The following is a 21,854-nucleotide window of genomic DNA, read 5'->3' as shown; positions in this document are numbered from 1 at the left end:
TGGCAATCAGTAGCTAGTGGTGTCCCTCAGGGATCCGTGTTGGGCCCACAATTGACATAGATGATTTGGAGTTGGGGACCAAGGGCAATGTGTCCAAGTTTGCAGATGACACTAAGATGAGTGGTAAAGCGAAAAATGCAGAGGATACTGGAAGTCTGCAGAGGGATTTGGATAGGTTAAGTGAATGGGCTAGGGTCTGGCAGATGGAATACAATGTTGACAAATGTGAGGTTATCCATTTTGGTAGGAATAACAGCAAACGGGATTATTATTTAAACGATAAAATATTAAAGCATGCCGCTGTTCAGAGAGACTTGGGTGTGCTAGTGCACGAGTCACAGAAGGTTGGTTTACAAGTGCAACAGGTGATCAAGAAGGCAAATGGAATTTTGTCCTTCATTGCAAGAGGGATGGAGTTTAAGACTAGGGAGCTTATGTTGCAATTGTATAAGGTGTTAGTGCGGCCACACCTGGAGTATTGTGTTCAGTTTTGGTCTCCTTACTTGAGAAAGGACGTACTGGCGCTGGAGGGTGTGCAGAGGAGATTCACTAGGTTAATCCCAGAGCTGATGGGGTTGGATTATGAGGAGAGGTTGAGTAGACTGGGACTGTACTCGTTGGAATTTAGAAGGATGAGGGGGGATCTTATAGAAACATTTAAAATTATGAAGGGAATAGATAGGATAGATGCGGGCAGGTTGTTTCCACTGGCGGGTGACAGCAGAACTAGGGGACATAGTCCTAAATCTACTTCCCCTTATTTTGAGGCTGAGTTTAGGAGGAACTTCTTCACCCAAAGGGTTGTGAATCTATGGAATTCCTTGCCCAGTGAAGCAGTTGAGGCTCCTTCATTACATGTTTTTAAGGTAAAGATAGATAGTTTTTTGAAGAATAAAGGGATTAAGGGTTATGGTGTTCGGGCCGGAAAGTGGAGCTGAGCCAACAAAAGATCAGCCATGATCTAATTGAATGGCGGAGCAGGCTCGAGGGGCCAGATGGCCTACTCCTGCTCCTAGTTCTTATGTTCTTATGTTCCTGTGCGAGGCTTAGTCTCATCCAATTTAAGGTGCTGCATCGGGCCCATATATCTGTGACTCGGATGAGTAGGTTCTTTGGGGATGAGGACAGGTGCACCAGGTGTTCGGGGAGTCCAGCGAATCATGCCCATATGTTCTGGGCATGCCTGGCACTGGAAGAATTCTGGAAGGGGGTGGCGGGGACGGTGTCGAGGGTGGTTGGATTCAGGGTAAAACCAGGTTGGGGACTCGTGATATTTGGAGTTGCAGCGGAGCCGGGAGTGCAGGAGGCGAAAGAGGCCGGTGTTCTGGCCTTTGCGTCGCTAGTAGCCCGGCAGAGGATCTTGACGCAGTGGAAAGATGCGAGGCCCCCAAGTTTGGAAACCTGGATCAGTGACATGGCGGGATTTATAAAATTGGAGAGGGTCAAATTTGCCCTGAGGGGATCAATACAAGGGTTCTATAAATGATGGCAGCCTTTTCTGGACTTCCTGGCTCAAAGATAGGTATTTTGGTCAATAGCAGCAGCAACCTGGGAGGGCGGGCGGGGGGGGGGGAGGGGGGGGGGGGGGTTGTTCTTACTGTTTCTACCGTTTATATTTTTTCTCTTTTTTTTTCTATGGTTACTTAACTTAATATTGTGTTAATTTAAGTTGTTGTTAATATGCTTCGTTGTTCATTGAGGATGGGCGAATGTTTATGACTGTTATCATTCCCGTACCAGCCTCCCCGGACAGGTGCCGGAATGTGGCGACTAGGGGCTTTTCACAATAACTTCATTGAAATTGAGGTCTACTCGTGACAATAAGTGATTTTCATTTCATTTTCATTATTGTTGGTATTTTATTGCGGTTCGTTGTTGTTATATAAATACAAAATTTTTCAATAAAAATTATTTTTTAAAAAAAGGAATTCACCAAGGCTCCTGAAATAACACCTTCCAAACCCACGACCTTTACCATCTCAAAGGTCAAGGGCAGCAGACACGCGAGAACACCACCACTTGGAGGTTTGCCACCAAGACAATCACCATCCTGACTTGGAAATATATCGCTGTTCCTTTACAGTCACTTCCTTACACTACTGTGGATGCACTTTAACCACATTGACTAACAGCCCACCACCAGCTTAGAGGGCAATTAGGGATTGGCAATAAATGCTGGCCTAGCCAACAACACCCACATCCCATGAATGATTTGTTTTTAAATCTCCAATTCCTGTTCTCTCCCATTCATGAAGTAATGCCCTTTTAAATGTAATCATGCCAAGTAGTATTTTTAGAGTATATGCTGTATAGGGTATACAGTATACTGTAGGAGAACTGTGGAGGCTGCGTCATTATATTCAAGGCTGAGAGAGACAGATATTTAATCAGCAAGGGAATCATGTGTTTTGGGAATAAGGCAGGAAAATGGAGTTGAGGATTCTCGTATCAGATCAGTTATGATCTCATTGAACGGTGGAGCAGACTGAAATGGGCCGAATGGCCTACCTCTGCTCCCAAGTCTTGTAGTGTGATCTGAGTTCTTACCATTTCTCGGATTTAAAGATTTACCAAAAAATCTGAATTAGCAAGAAGTTGCTCAGAAAATCCTAAAAAATGTGTAGAATCATAAATCCACATGACAAAGTTCAGATCATCACCAATGAGTGATGAAAGTTAGCTGCTTCATTTTCCACTGACATTTTCCCCTTTAAAATTTTGCCTGCAACACATTGCTTGTGCTCAACTGTCATCAATTGACAAGATATGGGATCTCACGCAGTTCCTCTCATGGTAAGCTGGAGCTGAGATGACAGCCTTCCACAAGCCAGGCTGCCTCCAAATAGAAAATGTAATCACAAGGGAAGCAGCGATTGATGTTTTTAAATTTGGTTTCAGATGGTTTTATTAGTGCCAAATTATGTGACAATTGAATTAAAATAACTTAATAGCTTTCACTCAATATTAGAAACCACATTTCTTCAGGCTGTTTATTAGCAAACCACTGTGTTACACATTCCAACCATGCATGCCTCCACTGGACATCTTTTCTTCTTTACTTGTTCAATTACCACTATCTTGGCTTGGCACAAAATCTTTTGTCATTTAATCTCTCCAGTCAGGGCAGCACAATGGTGCAGTGGTTAGCATTACTACCTCAAGGCGCCGAGGACCCGGGTTCGATCCCAGCCCTGGGTCACTGTCCGTGTAGAGTTTGCACATTCTCCCCATGTCTGCGTGGGTTTCACCCCCACAACCCAAAGATGCACAGAGTAGGTGGATTAGCCATGCTAAATTGCCCCTTAATTGGAAAATCTTTTTAAAAAATCTTTCCCGTCATCCACCCCACAGGCTTTTCCATCATTCACAAAAACACAAGAAATAGAAGGAATCGGCCACCAGGCTCTTCCAGCCTGCCCAGTCATTCAATACGATGATGGCTGATCTACACTGACCTCCTTCTCTGTGCCATTTCCCTATAGCCCCATTCCTCGATCTATCAAATATTTATCCACCTCCACTTTAAATACTTCTAATTATCCAGTCTCCACCACTCTCCAGAGCAGAGAATTCCAGAGATTCACACCTTCTGCGAGAACAAATTTCTATGCACCTCAGTTTTAAATGACTGGCCTTTCATCTTATAAATATGTCCCCTTGTTCAACACTCTCTCACGAATGAAAACATCTCACCATTCATCCCGTCAATCCCCCTCAAGATCTTATATATTTGAGTAAGGTCACCCACTCAATTTTCTAAACTCTAAGGAATACAGACCCAGACTATTTAGCCTCCGATAGGACAACCTCTCATTCTGGGATTAGCCTGGTGAATGTCCTTTAGACTGCTTCCAATGTTACTATATCCTTTTTAAGGTAAGGGGACCAAATCTGGATGCAATATTCCAGAATGCCTCACCAACACCCTGTGCAACAACGGAACCCTCTTATTTTTAAACTCCAACCCCTTTGCAATGTTGGACCAGCCAACCAGCTCTGTGATTCATGCACCAGAACAGAGATCCCTTTCCACTGACCTGCAGACTCTCCATTTAGATAATTAACTGCCTTTTGATGTCTGCTACTGAAGTGCATAACCTCTCACTTTCCCACGTTAAACTCCATTTGCCAGGATTTCACCCAGTCACCCAATCTATCTTTATCCCATTGCAGAAATCACAATATCCTCATCACAATATGCCCTTCCACTTACTTTCGTATCAGCAAACTTGGAAACCTTACATTATTTAATAGTAATAATAATACTACTCTTCATTTTCACAAGTTACTGTGAAAATCCACGAGTCGCCACATTCCGGCGCCTGCTCGGGTACACAGTGGGAAAATTCAGAATGTCCAATTCACCGAACAACACGTCTTTCAGGACTTGTGAAAGCAGAACTTGGGGGCATAGCCTCAAAATAAGGGGAAGTAGATATAAGACTGTGCTTAGGAGGAACTTCTTCACCCAAAGGTTGTGAATCTATTGAATTCCCTGCCCAGTGAAGCAGTTGAGGCTCCTTTATTAAATGTTTCCAAGATAAAGATAGATAGTTTTTTGAAGAATAAAGGGTTATGGTGTTCGGGTGGGAAAGTGGAGCTGAGTCCACAAAAGATCAGCCATGATCTCATTGAATGGCGGAGCAGGCTCGAAGGGCCAGATGGCCTACTCCTGCTCCCAGTTCTTATGTAAACCGGAGTACCCGGAGGAAACCCACGCAGACAAGGGGAGAACGTGCAGACTCCGCACAGACAAGTGACCCAAGCCGGGAATCGAACTTGGGACCCTGGCGCTGTGAAGCCAGTGCTAACAATTATGCTACCATGCTGTCCACCCAGGTCATTAATGTAAATAGTGAATAATTGTGGTTCAAGAACTGATCCTTGTGGCACCCCACCAATTACATCTTCTTACTCTGAAAAGGACACAATTATTTCAACTCTCTTTATGTGACAGCCGGTTTTCAATCCAAATCCATACTTCATCCAATTCTATGGGCTTTTACTTTATGTACCAGCCTCTTATACTGCACCTTGTCAAATGGCTTTTGGAAATCTAAATACACTACTTCTATAGGTTCCCCTCAATCCACTCTCCATTAGAATTCAAGCAAATTTATCAAAAATGATTTATTTTTCATTAAAATATGTTGACTAGGTTTGATTATATTCAGCTTCCTTACATGGTTAGTTATTTCCGCTTCTATTATTGATTTGCCAATAATAGATGTTAAAAACTAACTGTTAGATAGTTCTTGGCTTCTGTCGTTCTCCATTTTTGAACAATGGAGTCACATTAGCTTTTTTCCAATCTTCTGGTACCCTCCCAGAATTTAGCGAGTGACACAACCTCTGCAGCCACTTTCATTAGGCCCCGGCGACTTGTCCGCCTTTAGCCCCTTGACCTTCTCTAATAAAAATCCCAATCACAAGGGATATTTAAAAAGGGAGGTACAGAGAAAGCAGAGAATTTTAGACCAGTAAGCCTGACATCAGTAGTAGGGCAGATGATAGAATCCATTATCAAAGATTTTATAGCAGAACATTTAGAAAACAGTATAAAAGCAAATTATTGCAGATGCTGGAATCTGAAACCAAAAGAGAAAATGCTGCAAAATCTCAGGATTGGCAGCATCTGTAAGGAGAGAAAAGAGCCAATGTTTCGAGTCCAGGTGACCCTTTGTCAAGGGTAAAAGACATGGAAAGTGGAAGATATTTATACAGTCAGGTGAGGGAATGAAAGATGAATCATAGCCACAAAAACCTTTGGAAAAGAGTGCTAATTGCCATAGAAACCAAGGGAAAAAAGTGCTAATGGCAGTCCCCAGAGAGAATCAAAGGTGTGAAAGGTCAAACAGCAGAGAAACTAAAATCAGATGGTAAACTGTGACAGATATAGATGTGGGAGGAGGGGGAGACATGAGTGTGAGGGGGATAAAATGAGAAGGGGGGGGGGGGGAAGCAAAGGGGAGAAAAGGTAAGGAAAGTGGGAATGAGGGGGAAAAATATATATAAAGACAATCATGAAATAAAAAGTAAAAGACAATTAAGATTAAATGGAATGAAAACAAAGGGGTTGAGGTGGGAGAGAGCTAATCATCTGAAGTTGTTGACTTTGATGTTGAGGCTGGAAGGCTGTAATGTGCCTAACTGGAAGACGAGTTGCTGTTCCTCCAGATGTCCCAAACCCTGGCACTGGGCAGGCAACACAGCCTATAAGCCTCTCAATCCTGATGACAAGACTCTTGATCCTGCTGCAAGGAACAATGTTGATTCCCTGGACTATAGCAACCCCAACAACTAAATTTGCCTTTTCTCTCCCCACTTGGAACGGCTCCTGAACCATGGTGCCGTGGTCAGTTTGCGCATCCTCCAACAGTCCCCTTGCATCCACACATGGAGCAAGAATCGCTTATCTGTTAGACAGGGGCAAGGGCTGAAGCTCCTACAGTGCTATCCCTTGGATCCCTCTCCCTGCCTCACTTGCAGTCCCATCTTCTTGCCGCTGACCTCTGACAGAATTAAATCAAAGGGGTGTGACTGCCTTTTGAGATACTGCACACAGGTGTTTCACGCCCTCCCCAATGTGTCACATGTCTGAAGCTCAGACTCCAGCACACTAACTCCGAGCCAAAGTTCCTCAAGCAATCAACATTTGCTATAGGCAGTCACCATGAACCACAATGGGGTCTGTCAGCTCCCACATGCTGCAGCTACATTGCCTTGCCCTGCCTCCCTATTTTATTTCATGAGAATTTAATTTAGAATTTCAATTTTTTTTTAAACTCATACCACTCATCTTTACTTCTGTTTCCAAAAGTAGTCTTTGTTTCCAATGTCAGAAAGCTAGAAGAGAAAAAGACTCACCTAAGAGAGAAAGGCTCACCTATCAGTGACTCACTTTTGATATCAGACAGGCGTGTTCACTCTACACTAGTGCTACTGCAACTTGCGCCCATGGACCTCAACTCCCCGCACTCAGGAAAAATGACTACCCTCTTCCCTCATTCGCCCAAAATCTATGTCTAACTTTTCCCACTTCTGATGAAGGACACAGACCTGAAATGTCAGCTGCATCTCTCAATACTGACGCTGCTCAGCCTGCTGAGTTGCATTGTCTGCTTTTATTTCAGATTTCCATCCTTTGCAGTATTTTGCTTTTCAGCAATCCATAAAGTTTGTTATCTTTTCATTTCTGCATGCCCAACTTGCAATTCGCATCATGGCCAGCTACATTTTCCGCTCCTTTAATGGATTAATTACATATCTATAATTTGGCTCAGATATTGGTCAACAAATTATATTTATATAGCACCTTTAATATAATGAAACATCCCAAATTATTTCAGAAGCACAAAAAAAAAGTATGTCACCAAGGAAGACAGTGAATTATTATTCACCATGGATGTGCAATCTCTACACCTCCATCCCACACCAGGATGGCTCGAGAGCTCTTTCGCTTCTTTCTCGAAAAGAGGCCAGGACAGTTCCCATCCACCACTACTCTCCTCCGCCTGGTTGAACTCGTTCTATCTCTCAACAACTTCTCCTTTAAATCATCCCACTTTCTCCAAATCAAAGATGTAGCAATGGGTACCCGCTTGGGTGCTAGCTATGCTTGCCTTTTTATGGGTTATGTGGAACATTCCTTGGTCCAGGCCTACCCGGGTCACCACCCACAACTCCTTTACAGACACATTGATGACTATTTTGGTGCCGCGTCATGCTCTCACCCGGACCTGGAAAAATTCATCAACTTTGGTTCCAGTTTCCACCCCTCCATAACTTTCACTTGGTCCATCTGACACTTCCCTTCCCTGATCTTTCTATCTCCATTTCCGGCAATAGACTATCCACTAATATCCACTACAAGCCCACCGACCCCCACAGCTATCTGGACTACAGCTCTTCGCACCATACACCCTGCAAGGACTCCTTTCTCTCAACTCCTTCGCCTCCGTTGCATTTGTTCCGATGATGCCACTTTCCAAAGTGGTGCTTTGAAAATGTGTTCCTTCTTCCTCGACCGTGATTTCCCACCTACAGTTATTGATAGGGCCCTCAACAGTCTGCGGACCATCTCCTGCATCACTACCCTCGCCCTCTCCACTCCCTCCCAGAACAAGGATAGAGTCCCCCTCGTTCTCACATTTCATCCCACCAGCCTCCGTAGGCAAAGCATAATCCTCCACCATTTTTGCCAACTCGTGAGATGCCACCACCAAACACATCTTCCCTTCACTCCCTCTTTCAGCATTCCGCAGAGATTGTTCCCTCCAAGATAATCTAGTCCACTCCTCCACTATACCCAGTACCTCTCCCATCACCCATGGCACCATCCCACACAATCGTAGAAGGTGCAACACCTGCCCCTTTACCTCTTCCATGCTCAACATTCCAGGCCCAAAACACTCATTCCAGATTAAGCATCGTTTCACTTGCACCTCTTCCAATCTGGTCTATCGCATTCGCTGATCCCAATGTGGTCTCCTCTATATCGGAGACACCAAACGTAGACTGGGTGATCGCTTTGCTGAGCATCTTCGGTCTGTGCGCATTCAGGACCCGGGCCTTCCAGTTGTTTGCCATTTCAACAAATGACCCTGCTCCCATGCCCACATGTCTGTTCTTGGCCTGCTGCAATGTTCCAGTGAAGCTCAATGCAAACTGGAGGAACAACATCTCATCTTCCGGTTAGGCACGCGACAGCCGTCCAGTCTCAACATCAAATTCAACAACTTCAGATGATCAGCTCTACCTCACCTAGACCCATTTGTTTTCATCCCATTCCATTTTAACAGCCTTGTACCATTTTGTTCTTTCTTAATATATATTTAACTCTCTTTCACCCCCCCCCCAATCTTATCCACCTTTCCTTAACCTCTCTCCTCCTGGTTTCCCACTTTCCCTCCCCCCCACATCTACAGTTCACCCTCTGATTTTAGTTTCTCTGCTGTTTGGCCTTTCACATCTTTTGTTCTCTCTAGGGACTGCCATTAGCACTTTGTCCCCTTGGTTTCTGTGGCCATTAGCACCCGGTTTCCCTGGGTTTCTGTGGCTATGACTCATCTTTCATTCTCACTCCACAGTATAAATATTTCCCACTTTCTCTCTGTCTGTTAGTTTTGACAAAGAGTCATCGGACTCGGAACGTTAGCTCTTTCCTCTCCCTCCAGATGCTGCCAGACCTGCTGAGATTTTCCAGCATTTTCTCTTCCGGCAGTGAATTATTAGGTCAGATGACCATAAACTGAAAGGTGGTGGTTGAGGAACAGTGGGCGGTAGAGAGGCAGCTATTCCAGAACTTCGTGCCTAGGCAACCAAATGCACAATCACCAGTGCTGGAGCAATTAAAATAGGACATGCACAAGAGACCAGAAATAGAGGAAGACAAAACCTTGGAGGCTGTGGGCTGGGAAGAAAGGGTATGCAGGGATGAGGCCATGGTGGTATTTGAAAATAGAGTACAGGGGTGATAAGAACAATATCGCACAGGAACAGGCCCTTCGGCCCTCCAAGCCTGCGCCGATCATGTGTCCAATCTGGACCAACTGCCTGTATCCTTCCCTACTCCGTCTGTTCACGTGCCTATCCAGATAAGTCTTAAAGGTCGCTAACATATCTGCCTCAACCACCTCACTCGCATTCCAGGTGCCCACTGTATAAAAACATTTCCCCCACACATCTCCACTTAGCCCATCCCCTCTCACCTTGAACTTGTGCTCCCTTGTAATTGTCATTTCCACCCTGGGAAAAAGCCTCAAACTGTTACCCCTATCTATATCCCTAATAATTTTATAAACTTCTATCAGGTCGCCACTCAGCCTCCGTCTTTCTAGGGAGAACAATCCCAGTTTATTCAATCTCTCCTCATACATAATACCCTCCATACCAGGCATCATCCTGGTAAACCTTTTCTGTACTCTCTCCAAAGCTTCCACTTCTGGTGGTGACACCACCAGAATTGGACACAGTATTCCAAACGTGGCCTAACCAATGTTCTATACAACTAACATAATTTGTGAGCTTTGATACTCGATACCCATCCGATGGAAGGCAAGCATGCCATATGCTTTCTTTACCATTTCCACCTATGCTGCCACTTTTAAGGATCTGTGGACCTGCTCTCCCAGATCTCGGTCTCTATGCTCCTAATGGTTCTGCCACTTATTTTGTAGCTCACTCCTGAATTGGATCTACCAAAATGCATCACTCACATTTATCTGGGTTAAATTCCATTTGTAATTTCTCCGCCCAATTTTGCAGCCTATCTGTATCCTGCTTATTCTCTGACAATCTTCATCTATCAGCAACTCCAGCAATCTTAGCATCATCCGCAAACTTGTTAATCAGACCCGCTACGTTTTCGTTCCACTGCTACCCTGTCTTCTATGGCCAAGTCAGTTCTGAATCCATCGAGCTAGCTCACCCCTGACCCCATGTGATTTAATCTTTTGCACCAGCCTACCATGAGGGACCTTATCAAATGCTTTACTAAAGTCCATGTAAACAACATCCACAGCCCTTCCCTCGTCAATCATTTTTGTCACACCCTCAAAATACTCAATTAAATTAGAGACATGAGCTCCCTCATGCAAAACCATGCTGTCTGTCACCGTACGGTGGCGAGGCATGACTGTGATAAAGACAAACTTTCTCCTTCATCATCCTTGACTTGTCTGCAGCTTTTGATTCAGCTGACCAGACCACCTTTCCCCACTGTTATCCAGCTGCATGGAACTGTCTTCCTCTTGTTCCATTCAGATCTAATTGTAGCCTGAGATTAATTGAAATGGCTTCTCTTCCTGCTCCTACATGGTTACCTCTGCTCTCACCCAAGGACCTCTCCCGGTCTCCCTCCTATTTCTCATCTGCTTTTTGCTCATCATCCAAGCATTTGTTTGCTCAGTAATTATCTGAGGTAAGTACTGGGTAGAAGTCTTTCGGAGGTGAAACAGTTGAAGGCTTTTTATTTAGTTTTAATTCTCTATGGAAGGCAACCTGAAGCTGCTGGATTGCCAATAATGGATGGCACAAATACATAATTTCCCAGGCCATAAACATCAGCTTGAAAGGTGCCCCTTCTCCTTTCAACAATCACCCTCCCGATAGCTGCCCACGACACCCACACTTCGAAAAACCCTGCTGTGAAAGCCATGGGCCCTGACAGTCCAGCAATAATACTAAAAACTGTGCTCCAGAACCAGCCATGCCCCTAGCCAAAATGTTACACTACAGTCCCAACAGTGGATCTACACAACCGGTGGAAAATTGCTAGGGTATGTTGCATCCACAAAACGCAGAACAGTGCATCCTGGCAAATTATTACCCCAGTCCACTCTCTATCAACAGCAATGTGATGCAAAGAGCAATCAATAGTGCTATCTCACGGCACTTACCAACAAGTAACCTATTCACTGATGCTGAGTTTGGATTCCATCAGGGGCACTCAGCTCCTGACCTCATTACAGCCTTAGTCCAAGCAAGGACATAAGACCTCATCTCCAAAGGTAAGCTGATAGTGACTGTTGTTGATATTAAGGCACCATTTGACCAAATGTGGCAGAAAGGAGTCCCAGCAAAATGGGAATCGGGGGATGGGGATAACTCTCCACTGGTTGGAGTCTTACCCAGCACAAAGAAAGATGGATGCAGTTGTTAGAGGTCAATCACCCCAGTTCAAGGTCAATACTGCAAGAGTTCCTGAGGATAGTGTCCTTGGCCCAACTACCTTCAGCTGCTGAAACAATGACCTCCCTTCCATTCATAAGGTCAGAAGTGGGGATGTTCGCTAATGACTGCACAATCTTCAGAACCATTCGCAACTCCTCAGATACTGAAGCAGTCTGGTGCCCATATGAGGCAAGACCTGGATAACATTCAGCTTTGGGTTGTCAAGTGGCGAGTAATACTAGCACCACACAAGTGCCAAGCAATAACCATCTGCAACAGGAGAGAATCTAAGCATCTCCATATGACTTTTAATAACATTACCATCACTCAGTCCCTCAATATCTAAATCCTGGGTGTTCGTCCATTGACCACAAACTGAACCACCAAGACAGGTCTGAGGCTGGGAATTTTGCAGTAACATTTCGTGACTCCCCAGTCTCTTTACCATTTGCGAGGCACAAGTCAAACCTGTAATGGAATACTCTCCCCTTGCCTGAATGAGTGCATATCCAACAACACTCGAGAAACTGGACACCTCAAAGAGCTCAAATGATCCAGAATAAAGCAGTTTGGTTGATTGGCACCCCTTCACCATCAATACAGAGTGGTCGCAGTGTGCAGCAAGTATGAGATGCCCGACAGCAACTCACCATGGCTTCTTCAAAAGCACCTTCCAAACCATTGAGTGCCCTCTGCCACCTAGAAGGACAACAGATGCATAGGAAGACCATCAACTGCAAGTTCCCCTCTGAGCCACACACCATCCTGATTTGGAAATATAATCGCTGTTCCTTCACAGTTGGTAGATCAAACTCCTGGAACTCCCTTCCTAACAGCATTTACAGGTGTCACGCAGTGCTTCAAGAAGGAGGCTCACCACTACCTTTTCAAGGGCAAATAATGATGGGCAATAAATGCTGACCAAGCCAGCAACATTCATCCTGTGAAATAAAAATATTCCCTTCAACATACATAGCAGCCAACAATCGACTGACATAAAAGGAATCCTGGCTTCAATGTGACAAACTATGAAACAGTTTGGACCAGAGGTACCAGCAGTGTAGAAAAATGTGAATGGCTTTTTACTCTTGTGTGAGAAATAAAAGAATGACCAGGGTAAGGGTAGGGCCAGACAAGGACAGTAGTGGGAACTGGTGCATGGAGTCAGAAGAAGAAATAGGAGGCGTTGAATGAATACTTTTCTTCAGTGTTCAACAAGGAAAGGGGCCATGTTTTTGAGGATAAGAGTGTGATACAGGCGGGTAGGCTGGAGGAGGTAGATGTTCGGACGAAGGATGTATTAGCAATTTTGAAAAATCTGAGGGTCGACAAGTCCCCTGAGCCAGGTGGCATATATCCAAGGATTCTTTGGGAGGCAAGGGATGAGATTGCAGAGCCTTTGGCTTTGATCTTTAGGTCCTCACTGTCCACAGGGATAGTGCCAGAGGACTGGAGAGTGGCGAATGTTGTTCCTCTGTTCAAGAAAGGTACTAGGAAGGACCCTGGTAATTATAGGCCAGTTAGTCTTACTTCGGTGGTCGGTAAGTTAATGGAAAAGGTCCTGAAGGATAGGATTTATGACCATTTGGAAAGATGCATCTTAATCCGGGATAGTCAACACGGATTTGTGAAGGGTAAGTCTTGCCTCGCAAATTTGACTGAATTCTTTGAGGAGGTAACCGAGTGTGTAGATGAAGGTAGAGCAGTTGATGTCGTATACATGGATTTTTGTAAGGCGTTTGATAAGGTTCCCCATGGTGGGCTCATGAAGAAAGTAAAGAGGTGTGGGAGAGGGGGAAATTTGGCCAATTGGATAACTGTCTATCACAAAGAAGACAGAGCGTGGTGATGGATGGAAAATCTTCAGACTGGAGACGAGTTACCAGCGGTGTACCACAGGGATCAGTGCTGGGTCCTCTGCTATTTGTGATTTTTATCAATAACTTGGAGGAGGGGGCTGAAGGGTGGGTCAGTAAATTTGCTGATGACGCCAAGATTGGTGGAGTAGTGGATGAGGTGGAGGGCTGTTATAGGCTGCAAAGAGGCATTGATAGGATGCAGAGCTGGGCCGAAAAATGGCAGATGGAGTTTAACCCTGATAAGTGCGAGGTGATTCATTTTGGTAGAAAAAATTTGAATGCGGATTACATTGTCAATGGCAGGGTTCTGAGGAATGTGGAGGAACAGAGAGATCTTGGGGTTCATGTCCACAGATCTCTGAAGGTTGCCACTCAAATGGATAGAGCCGTGAAGAAGGTTTATAATGTGTTAGCGTTTATTAACAGGGGGCTTGAGTTTAAGAGCCGTGGGGTTATGCTGCAACTATACATGACCCTGGTGAGACCATATTTGAAGTATTGTGCGCAGTTCTGGTCAGCTCATTATAGGAAGGATGTGGAAGCATTGCAAAGGAGATTTGCCAGGATGCTGCCTGGTTTGCAGGATAGGTCTTCCGAAAGGTTGAGTGAGCTAGGGCTTTTCTCTTTGGAGCGAAGGAGGATGAGAGGCGACTTAATAGAGGTTTATAAGATGATGAGGGGGATAGATAGAGTGGACGTTCAGAGACTATTTCCTCGGGTGGATGCAGCTGTTCCAAGGGGGGATAACTATAAGATTCAGGGTGGGAGATATAGGAGGGATGTCCAAGGTAGGTTCTTTACTCAGAGTGGTTAGGGTGTGGAATGGACTGCCTGCTGTGATAGTGGAGTTGGACACTTTAGGAACTTTCAAGCGGTTATTGGATAGGCACATGGAGCACACCAGAATGACAGGGAGTGGGATAGCTTGATCTTGGTTTCAGACAATGCTTGGCACAACATCGAGGGCCAAAGGGCCTGTTCTGTGCTCTTCTATGTTCTACATTTACCAAACTTATAACCCAAAACCTATTTTGAGAGCCTGCATTATAAAATAAAGCAAAACTTGTTTTAAAAACTTCCACTTTTCAAAGCTCTGACATGATTAAACAAATCCTCTGCAAGACGAACATTCATCAATAGGCAATACATTCCCTTCTGGTGGCTGGTAGCTGAATTGTGTTATCTTCAGAAACAAAATATTTACAAGAAAAAAAAAGCTTGTTTTATGAAGTCCGAAAGCATTCTTTGTATTGTTCAATTTTCTCAGCCACTTGCCCAAATTGTGGAATTCAGTTAAGCAATAGATACCAATGGGAAAATATAATGTGCTGCAAGATTGGGAGCAACCAATATGGTATTGACCATCATGCAATTGAAAAGGTTTCAACACCTACCTTGTGCGTTGCTCGAGAAGAAACCCTCAGATGCTGCACATTAGACTCTCAGCTGATTAAGACTGTCCCTCGGAAAACTTGTTGCACTAAAAAAAAAGAATCAGCCATGAGATCCTGCCATCTTAAAGTTACTCAAAAAGCAACTCAATAGCAGAACTGATTTAACCTTTAAACTGCAGTCGTACATTACAATTGCACACTTGTTGCTCCTCTGACAGATTTTGCTTCAAGTTCAGGTTTGCAATGGACTTTGTACACGATTATAAAATGAAGCCCATTTAGATACTACTTAAATGTACAGATACAAGCACGACGTAACTCCTTTATAGTGCAGTATTTGAGTTTTGCTCAACTCAACCTATTCTCCACTGCAGATGAACCAGACGTATGAAAAATGTTCTGTAAAGAGCAATAATGGAGAACAACCTGCACAATGAAATCCAAGTTATTCATTCATGAAAAACGGAATCTTGAGGGAGCAGATATAGTGTCAGCACACATCATGACTTGGGGCAGACACAATGGCACCATCCACTATCAGAGTCACAGATGGCATTCCAGGTCAGGCTGTCACCAATACAGTACTTATGTCCAGTATTAGTCTAGTAGCTGCCTCATGGTGCCGAAGTCCCAGGTTCAATCCTAGCTCTGGGTCACTGTCCATGTGGAGTTTGCACATTCTCCCTGTGTTTGCGTGGGTTTTGCCCCCACAACCCAAAGACGTGCAGGCTAGGTGGATTGGCTATACTAAATTACCCCTTAATTGGAAAAAATGAGTTGGGTGCTTTTAATTAATTTTTAAAAATGAAGAAAAAAAGTTTTCTGAACACAAATTAGCAACTTTTGCCCCTCACTTTACACTGTCCCAGTTTACGCTAAGGAAATTAGTCCCCCCATTATAACTACTATGTTTGCGCCCCTCATTAATTACCATACAGAAAGTCTAACATTTTCTAATCAGAGTACTTACAAGCAATTTCTGCTCAGCATATGCATCTATGCATGGCTACTGAAAGGTGATTACTCTTGGCTATGACGCCTTAATTCCAATCCACAAATAGCCTTCCAAAACATTAACTGTTGACACTCAGGAACAAAGAATGACATTTGACAGAGCTAACAGCAAGCTACCGTATCCATGGAATGAAGGTCCAGTATAAGTCAGTCTTTGAAGGAAGAGCCAAGAAAAGCATAGGCAAATAACTGCCCCTGTAATGAGCAACTAGCTAGTTTTGAATAACTGAGTTGGAGTGTCAATGCACCGTGAAACTACGCTGAATGATCAAAGCAATTTACAGACCAATTACCAGACTAAAATCCACAAACAATGACTTGTAAATAACCTGCCACAGGTCTGGATGGCACTTAAGCCATCCCCCCAACAGGTCTGTTATGTAAATGAGCAAGTCAGCCACGTAGAGTGAAACCCTATCCTCCACCCCACCTCTCACTATCCCCCGGCAGATGTTCGATGACTTAAGTGCCATTGTCAAGGACTCTATGGCCAGGGCAAACATGGGGGGGGGGGGGGGGGGGGGGGGGGGGGGGGGGGGGGGGGGGAAAGAGTGGACACCTCTGTCTTGTCCCCCGACACAAATTAAAATATTCTGACCGGACCCGGTTGGTCCTTACATTCGCTACCGGTGCCTGATATAACAGTCGGACCCAGTCAACGAATCCCTGCCGGAACGCAAACCTTTCCAGGATATCCCACAAGTACTTCCACTCTACCCAATCAAAGGCCTTTTCTGCATCCATGGCTACCACCACCTCGACCTCGTGTCCCTCCACTTGCATCATGATTACATTTAAGAGCCATCTAATGTTGGATGTCAGGTGACATCCCTTCTCAAACCCCGTCTGGTCTTCCCCATCACCTCCAGGACACAATCCTCCACGCACGTGGCCAAGATCTTTGCCAGCAATTTTGCATCCACATTTAAAAAGGAGACCCACAGTTCTCTGGATCCTGATCCCGTTTCAGAAGAAGGGAAATCGATGCCTGCGATAACGTTGGGGGGGGGGGGGGGGAGGAGAGCACTTTTTTTCCCCCCCACCCAAACTTGGACTCATTAAAAGCCTTTACCAGGAGCAGCCCCAGCAGTCCGGAAAACTTTCTATAAAACTCAACTGGGAATCCATCAGGTCCCGGAGCCTTACCCGATTGCATCGGCCCTAATCAGTCTATTATCTCCCCAAGCCCGATTGGGCCTCCCAAGCCTTCTACCAACTCATCTATCCTCAGGAACTCCAGCCCCCCAAGAATCGCTTCATACCCTCCTGCCCGGCTGGGGGTTCAGATTTGTATAGTCTACCATAAAACCCCTGAAACACATAACATAAGAACTAGGAGCAGGAGGAGGCCACCTGGCCCATCGAGCCTGCTCTGCCATTCAATGAGATCATGGCTGATCTTTTGTAGACTCAGCTCCACTTTCCGGCCCAAACACCATAACCCTTTATCCCTTTTTTCTTCAAAAAAACTATCTATCTTTACCTTAAAAACATTTAATGAAGGAGCCTCAACTGCTTCACTGGCAAGGAATTCCATAGATTCACAACCCTTTGGGTGAAGAAGTTCCTCCTAAACTCAGTCCTAAATCTACTTCCCCTTATTTTGAGGCTATGCCCCCTAGTTCTGCTTTCACCCGCCAGTGGAAACAACCTGCCCGCATCTCTCCTATCTATTCCCTTCATAATTTTAAATGTTTCTATAAGATCCCCCCTCATCCTTCTAAATTCCAACGAGTACAGTCCCAGTCTACTCAACCTCTCCTCATAATCCAACCCCTTCAGCTCTGGGATTAACCTCGTAAATTTCCTCTGCACACCCTCCAGTGCCAGTACGTCCTTTCTCAAGTAAGGAGACCAAAACTGAACACAATACTCCAGGTGTGGCCTCACTAACACCTTATACAATTGCAGCATAACCTCCCTAGTCTTAAACTCCATCCCTCTAGCAATGAAGGACAAAATTCCATTTGCCTTCTTAACCACCTGTTGCACCTGTAAACCAACTTTCTGTGACTCATGCACTAGCACACCCAGGTCTCTCTGCACAGCAGCATGCTTTAATATTTTATTGTTTAAATAATAATCTCGTTTGCTGTTATTCCTACCAAAATGGATAACCTCACATTTGTCAACATTGTATTCCATTTCCCAGACACTAGCCCATTCACTTAACCTATCCAAATCCCTCTGCAGACTTCCAGTATCCTCTGCACGTTTCGCTTTACCACTCATCTTAGTGTCATCTGCAAACTTGGACACATTGACTTTGGTCCCCAACTCTAAATCATCTATGTAGATTATGAACAATTGTGGGCCCAACACGGATCCCTGAGGGACACCACTATCTACTGATCGCCAACCAGAGAAGCACCCATTAATCCCCACTCTTTGCTTTCTATTAATTAACCAATCCTCTATCAATGCTACTACTTTACCCTTAATGCCATGCATCTTTATCTTATGGAGCAGCCTTTTGTGTGGCACCTTGTCAAAAGCTTTCTGGAAATCCAGATATACCACATCCATTGGCTCCCCGTTATCCACTGCACTGGTAATGTCCTCAAAACATTCCACTAAATTAGTTAGGCACGACCTGCCCTTTATGAACCCATGCTGCGTCTGCCCAATGGGACAATTTCTATCCAGATGCCTCGCTATTTCTTCCTTGATGATAGATTCCAGCATCTTCCCTACTACCGTCATTAAGCTCACTGGCCTATAATTTCCTGCTCTCTGCCTACCTCCTTTTTTAAACAGTGGTGTCACGTTTGCTAATTTCCAATCCACCGGGACCACCCCAGAGTCCAGTGAATTTTGGTAAATCATCACTAGTGCATCTGCAATTTCCCTAGCCATCTCTTTTAGCACTCTGGGATGCATTCCATCAGGGCCAGGAGACTTGTCTACCTTTAGCCCCATTAGCTTGCCCATCACTACCTCCTTAGTGATAACAATCCTCTCAAGGTCATCACCTGTCATAACCTCATTTCTATCAGTCACTGGCATGTTATTTGTGTCTTCCACTGTGAAGACCGACCCAAAAAACCTGTTCAGTTCCTCAGCCATTTCCTCATCTCCCATTATTAAAACTCCCTTCTCATCCTCTAAAGGACCAATATTTACCTTAGCCACTCTTTTTTGTTTTATATATTTGTAAAAAGTTTTGCTGTCTGTTTTTATATTCTGAGCAAGTTTACTCTCATACTCTATCTTACTCTTCTTTATAGCTTTTTTTAGTAGCTTTCTGTTGCCCCTTACATATTTCCCACTCCTCTAGTCTCCCACCAATCTTTGCCACTTTGTATGCTCTTTCCTTCAATTTGATACTCTCCCTTATTTCCTTAGATATCCACGGTCGATTTTCCCTCTTTCTACCGTCCTTCCTTTTTGTGGGTATAAACCTTTGCTGAGCACTGTGAAAAATCGCTTGGAAGGTTCTCCACTGTTCCACCATAAAGTCTTTGCTCCCAGTCTACCTTAGCTAGTTCTTCTCTCATCCCATTGTAATCGCCTTATGCACCCCCGCTGGATCCACCACCACCTTCCCCACTGTGACCTTTACTTTCCCAATTTCTCTCGCCGCCTCCTGTTTCCTCAGCTGAAGCGCCAACATTCTTTTGGCTTTTCCCCCATATTCATACACCGCCCCCTTCACCCCCCTCAGCTGCCCCTCCGCCTTACCTGTGGACAGGAGCCCAACTTCCAGCTGCAGTCTCTGACACGCCTTCAAAAGCCCCTCATCCTGAGACTCCGCATACCTCCTGTCCTTCAAAAGCCCCTCATCCCGAGACTCCGCATACCTCTCGTCCACCTGTAAAAGTTTGCCGACCATCCTGTCCAACTCTGCCCGTTCAGCCTTCTCCTTATGGGCCGGAATCAAAATGAGTTCCACCCTGATAACCACCTTAATTGCCTCCCACACCACCCCTGTCAAAATCTCACCTGTATTACTGATCCTTATGTATTCCCGAATGGCTTCCCTCACCCGCTCACACACCTCGTCCTCCGCTAGCAGCCCTACATCTAACCTCCATTGCGGCCGCAGAGCCTTTCTTTGCTCACTTGCAGGTCTACCCAGTGTGGGTCGTGGTTTGACACCACAGTTGCTGAATATTCAGTATCCACCACCTCAGCCAGCAGCATTTTGTCCAGCACAAAGAAATCTATCCGGGAGTACACCTTATGCATCTGGGAGTAGAATGAAAACTCCGTACTCCTTGGCCTCCCAAATCTCCATGGGTCCACCCCTACCATGTGCTCCATAAACCCCCGTAGCTCTTTTGCCATAGCTGACACCTTCCTGGACCTGGTACTCAACCATATTTTTAACAAGACTTAACAGCCTCTTCGTGTCTTCAACTTTTTTTTAAAAAATAGGTCCTTAAAAAGACAAATAGGAAACATTTGATTGAATGAGAGACAGAGGGGGACTCAATTACCATGATTGAGTGTGATATTTAAATGTCTCTGGCCCACGGATAAGGCACAAGAACATATTGTCAAATGATATTCATGACAGTAGGAAATAGTTGACTCGCTGGTAAACAACTTTAGACCAAATCTGACAAAAATCAAGCAAGTGGACACCACTTGCATTTTTCCACAACTAAAGGAAATAAAATGAGTTCAAATTAAGGCCAAGAGACCAGAGTCGCCGCTCCAACATGGAAAGCATGTTTGTTCCTCTCAAAACCGACTTCTGGAGAGCTTCACAGTGCAAATGACCTGCAACTAATCACCCGACTCATTTCTCAGCCCGACTAACAATGTTCCAACCCAAGTCCATTGTTTCTCAGCACATAATCAAAATGTTTGTTTTAAATTGACGTAACAAACAATCATAGAAAAATAGGAAGTGGCCATTCGGCCCTTCAAGTTAACTCCATCATTCATCATGATCATGGCTGATCATCCAACTCAATAGCCTAAACCCGCTTTCCTCCATATCCTTTAATCCCCTTCGCCCCCAAGTACTCTATCCAACCGTTTCTAGCAACCATACCATGTTTGGTCTCAACTACTTCTTGTAGTAACGAATTCCACTGGCCGACCACTCTCTGAATGAAGAGATTTCTCCTCATCTCTATCCCAAATGGTCTATCCCGCATCCTCAGACTGTGTCCCCTGCTTCTTGAACACACCCACCATCGGAAACATCCTTCCTGCATCAACCCTGACCAGTCCTTTAGAATTTTATAGGATTCTACGAGATCTCGCCTCATTCTTCTGAACTCCAACGAATACATAGTCATAGATGTTTACAGCATGTAAACAAACCCTTTGGCCCAACTTGTCCATGCCGCCCAGTTTCTATCACTAAGCTAGTCCCACTTGCATGAATTTGGCCCATATCCCTCTGTACCCACCCTGCCCATGTAACTGTTGAACTGTATTTTTTTTAAATGACAAAATTGTACCCGCCTCTACCACTGCCTCTGGCAGCCCATTCCAGATGCTCACCATCCTCTGGGTGAAGACATTTCCCGTCTGGTCTCTTTTGAATCTCTCCCCTCTCACTTTAAACCTATGCCCTCCTCTACCTTTGGGAAAAAATGTTGACTGTTACCTTATCTATGCCCTCTAGGAGGTCATGCCGATACCTCCTACGCTCCAGGGAAAAAAGTCACAGCCTATCCAGCCTCTCCTTATAACTCAGACCATCAAGTCCTGGTAGCATCCTCGTAAATCTCTTCTCCACTCTTTCTAGTTTAATAATCAAAGATTTAAGAATCATAGAATTTACAGTGCAGGAGGCCATTCGGCCCATCGAGTCCGCACCGGCACATGGAAAGAGCACCCTACATAAGTCCACACTTGCATCCTATACCTGTAACCCCACCTAACCTTTTCTGAACACCAAGGGCAATTTACCATGGCCAATCCACCTCACCTGCACATCTTTGGACTGTGGGAA

At 44.8% G+C, this 21,854-nt stretch overlaps 1 protein-coding gene across 1 annotated transcript in view; it reads right to left on the bottom strand.

The window, feature by feature from the left end:
- The window catches only part of arvcfb (ARVCF delta catenin family member b), a 474,185-nt gene that overhangs the window by 272,220 nt on the left and 180,111 nt on the right, over positions 1 to 21,854 (bottom strand). Inside the window, 1 exon segment of the mRNA XM_038818458.1 lies at positions 14,927 to 15,012. The gene's annotated coding sequence lies outside the window, so the exon portion shown is untranslated.

The sequence above is a fragment of the Scyliorhinus canicula genome, chromosome 1 (genome assembly GCF_902713615.1).
Source record: "Scyliorhinus canicula chromosome 1, sScyCan1.1, whole genome shotgun sequence".
Taxonomy (NCBI): domain Eukaryota; kingdom Metazoa; phylum Chordata; class Chondrichthyes; order Carcharhiniformes; family Scyliorhinidae; genus Scyliorhinus; species Scyliorhinus canicula.
Note: the sequence above shows the minus strand (reverse complement) of the source record. Positions and strands in the feature narration are given on the sequence as shown.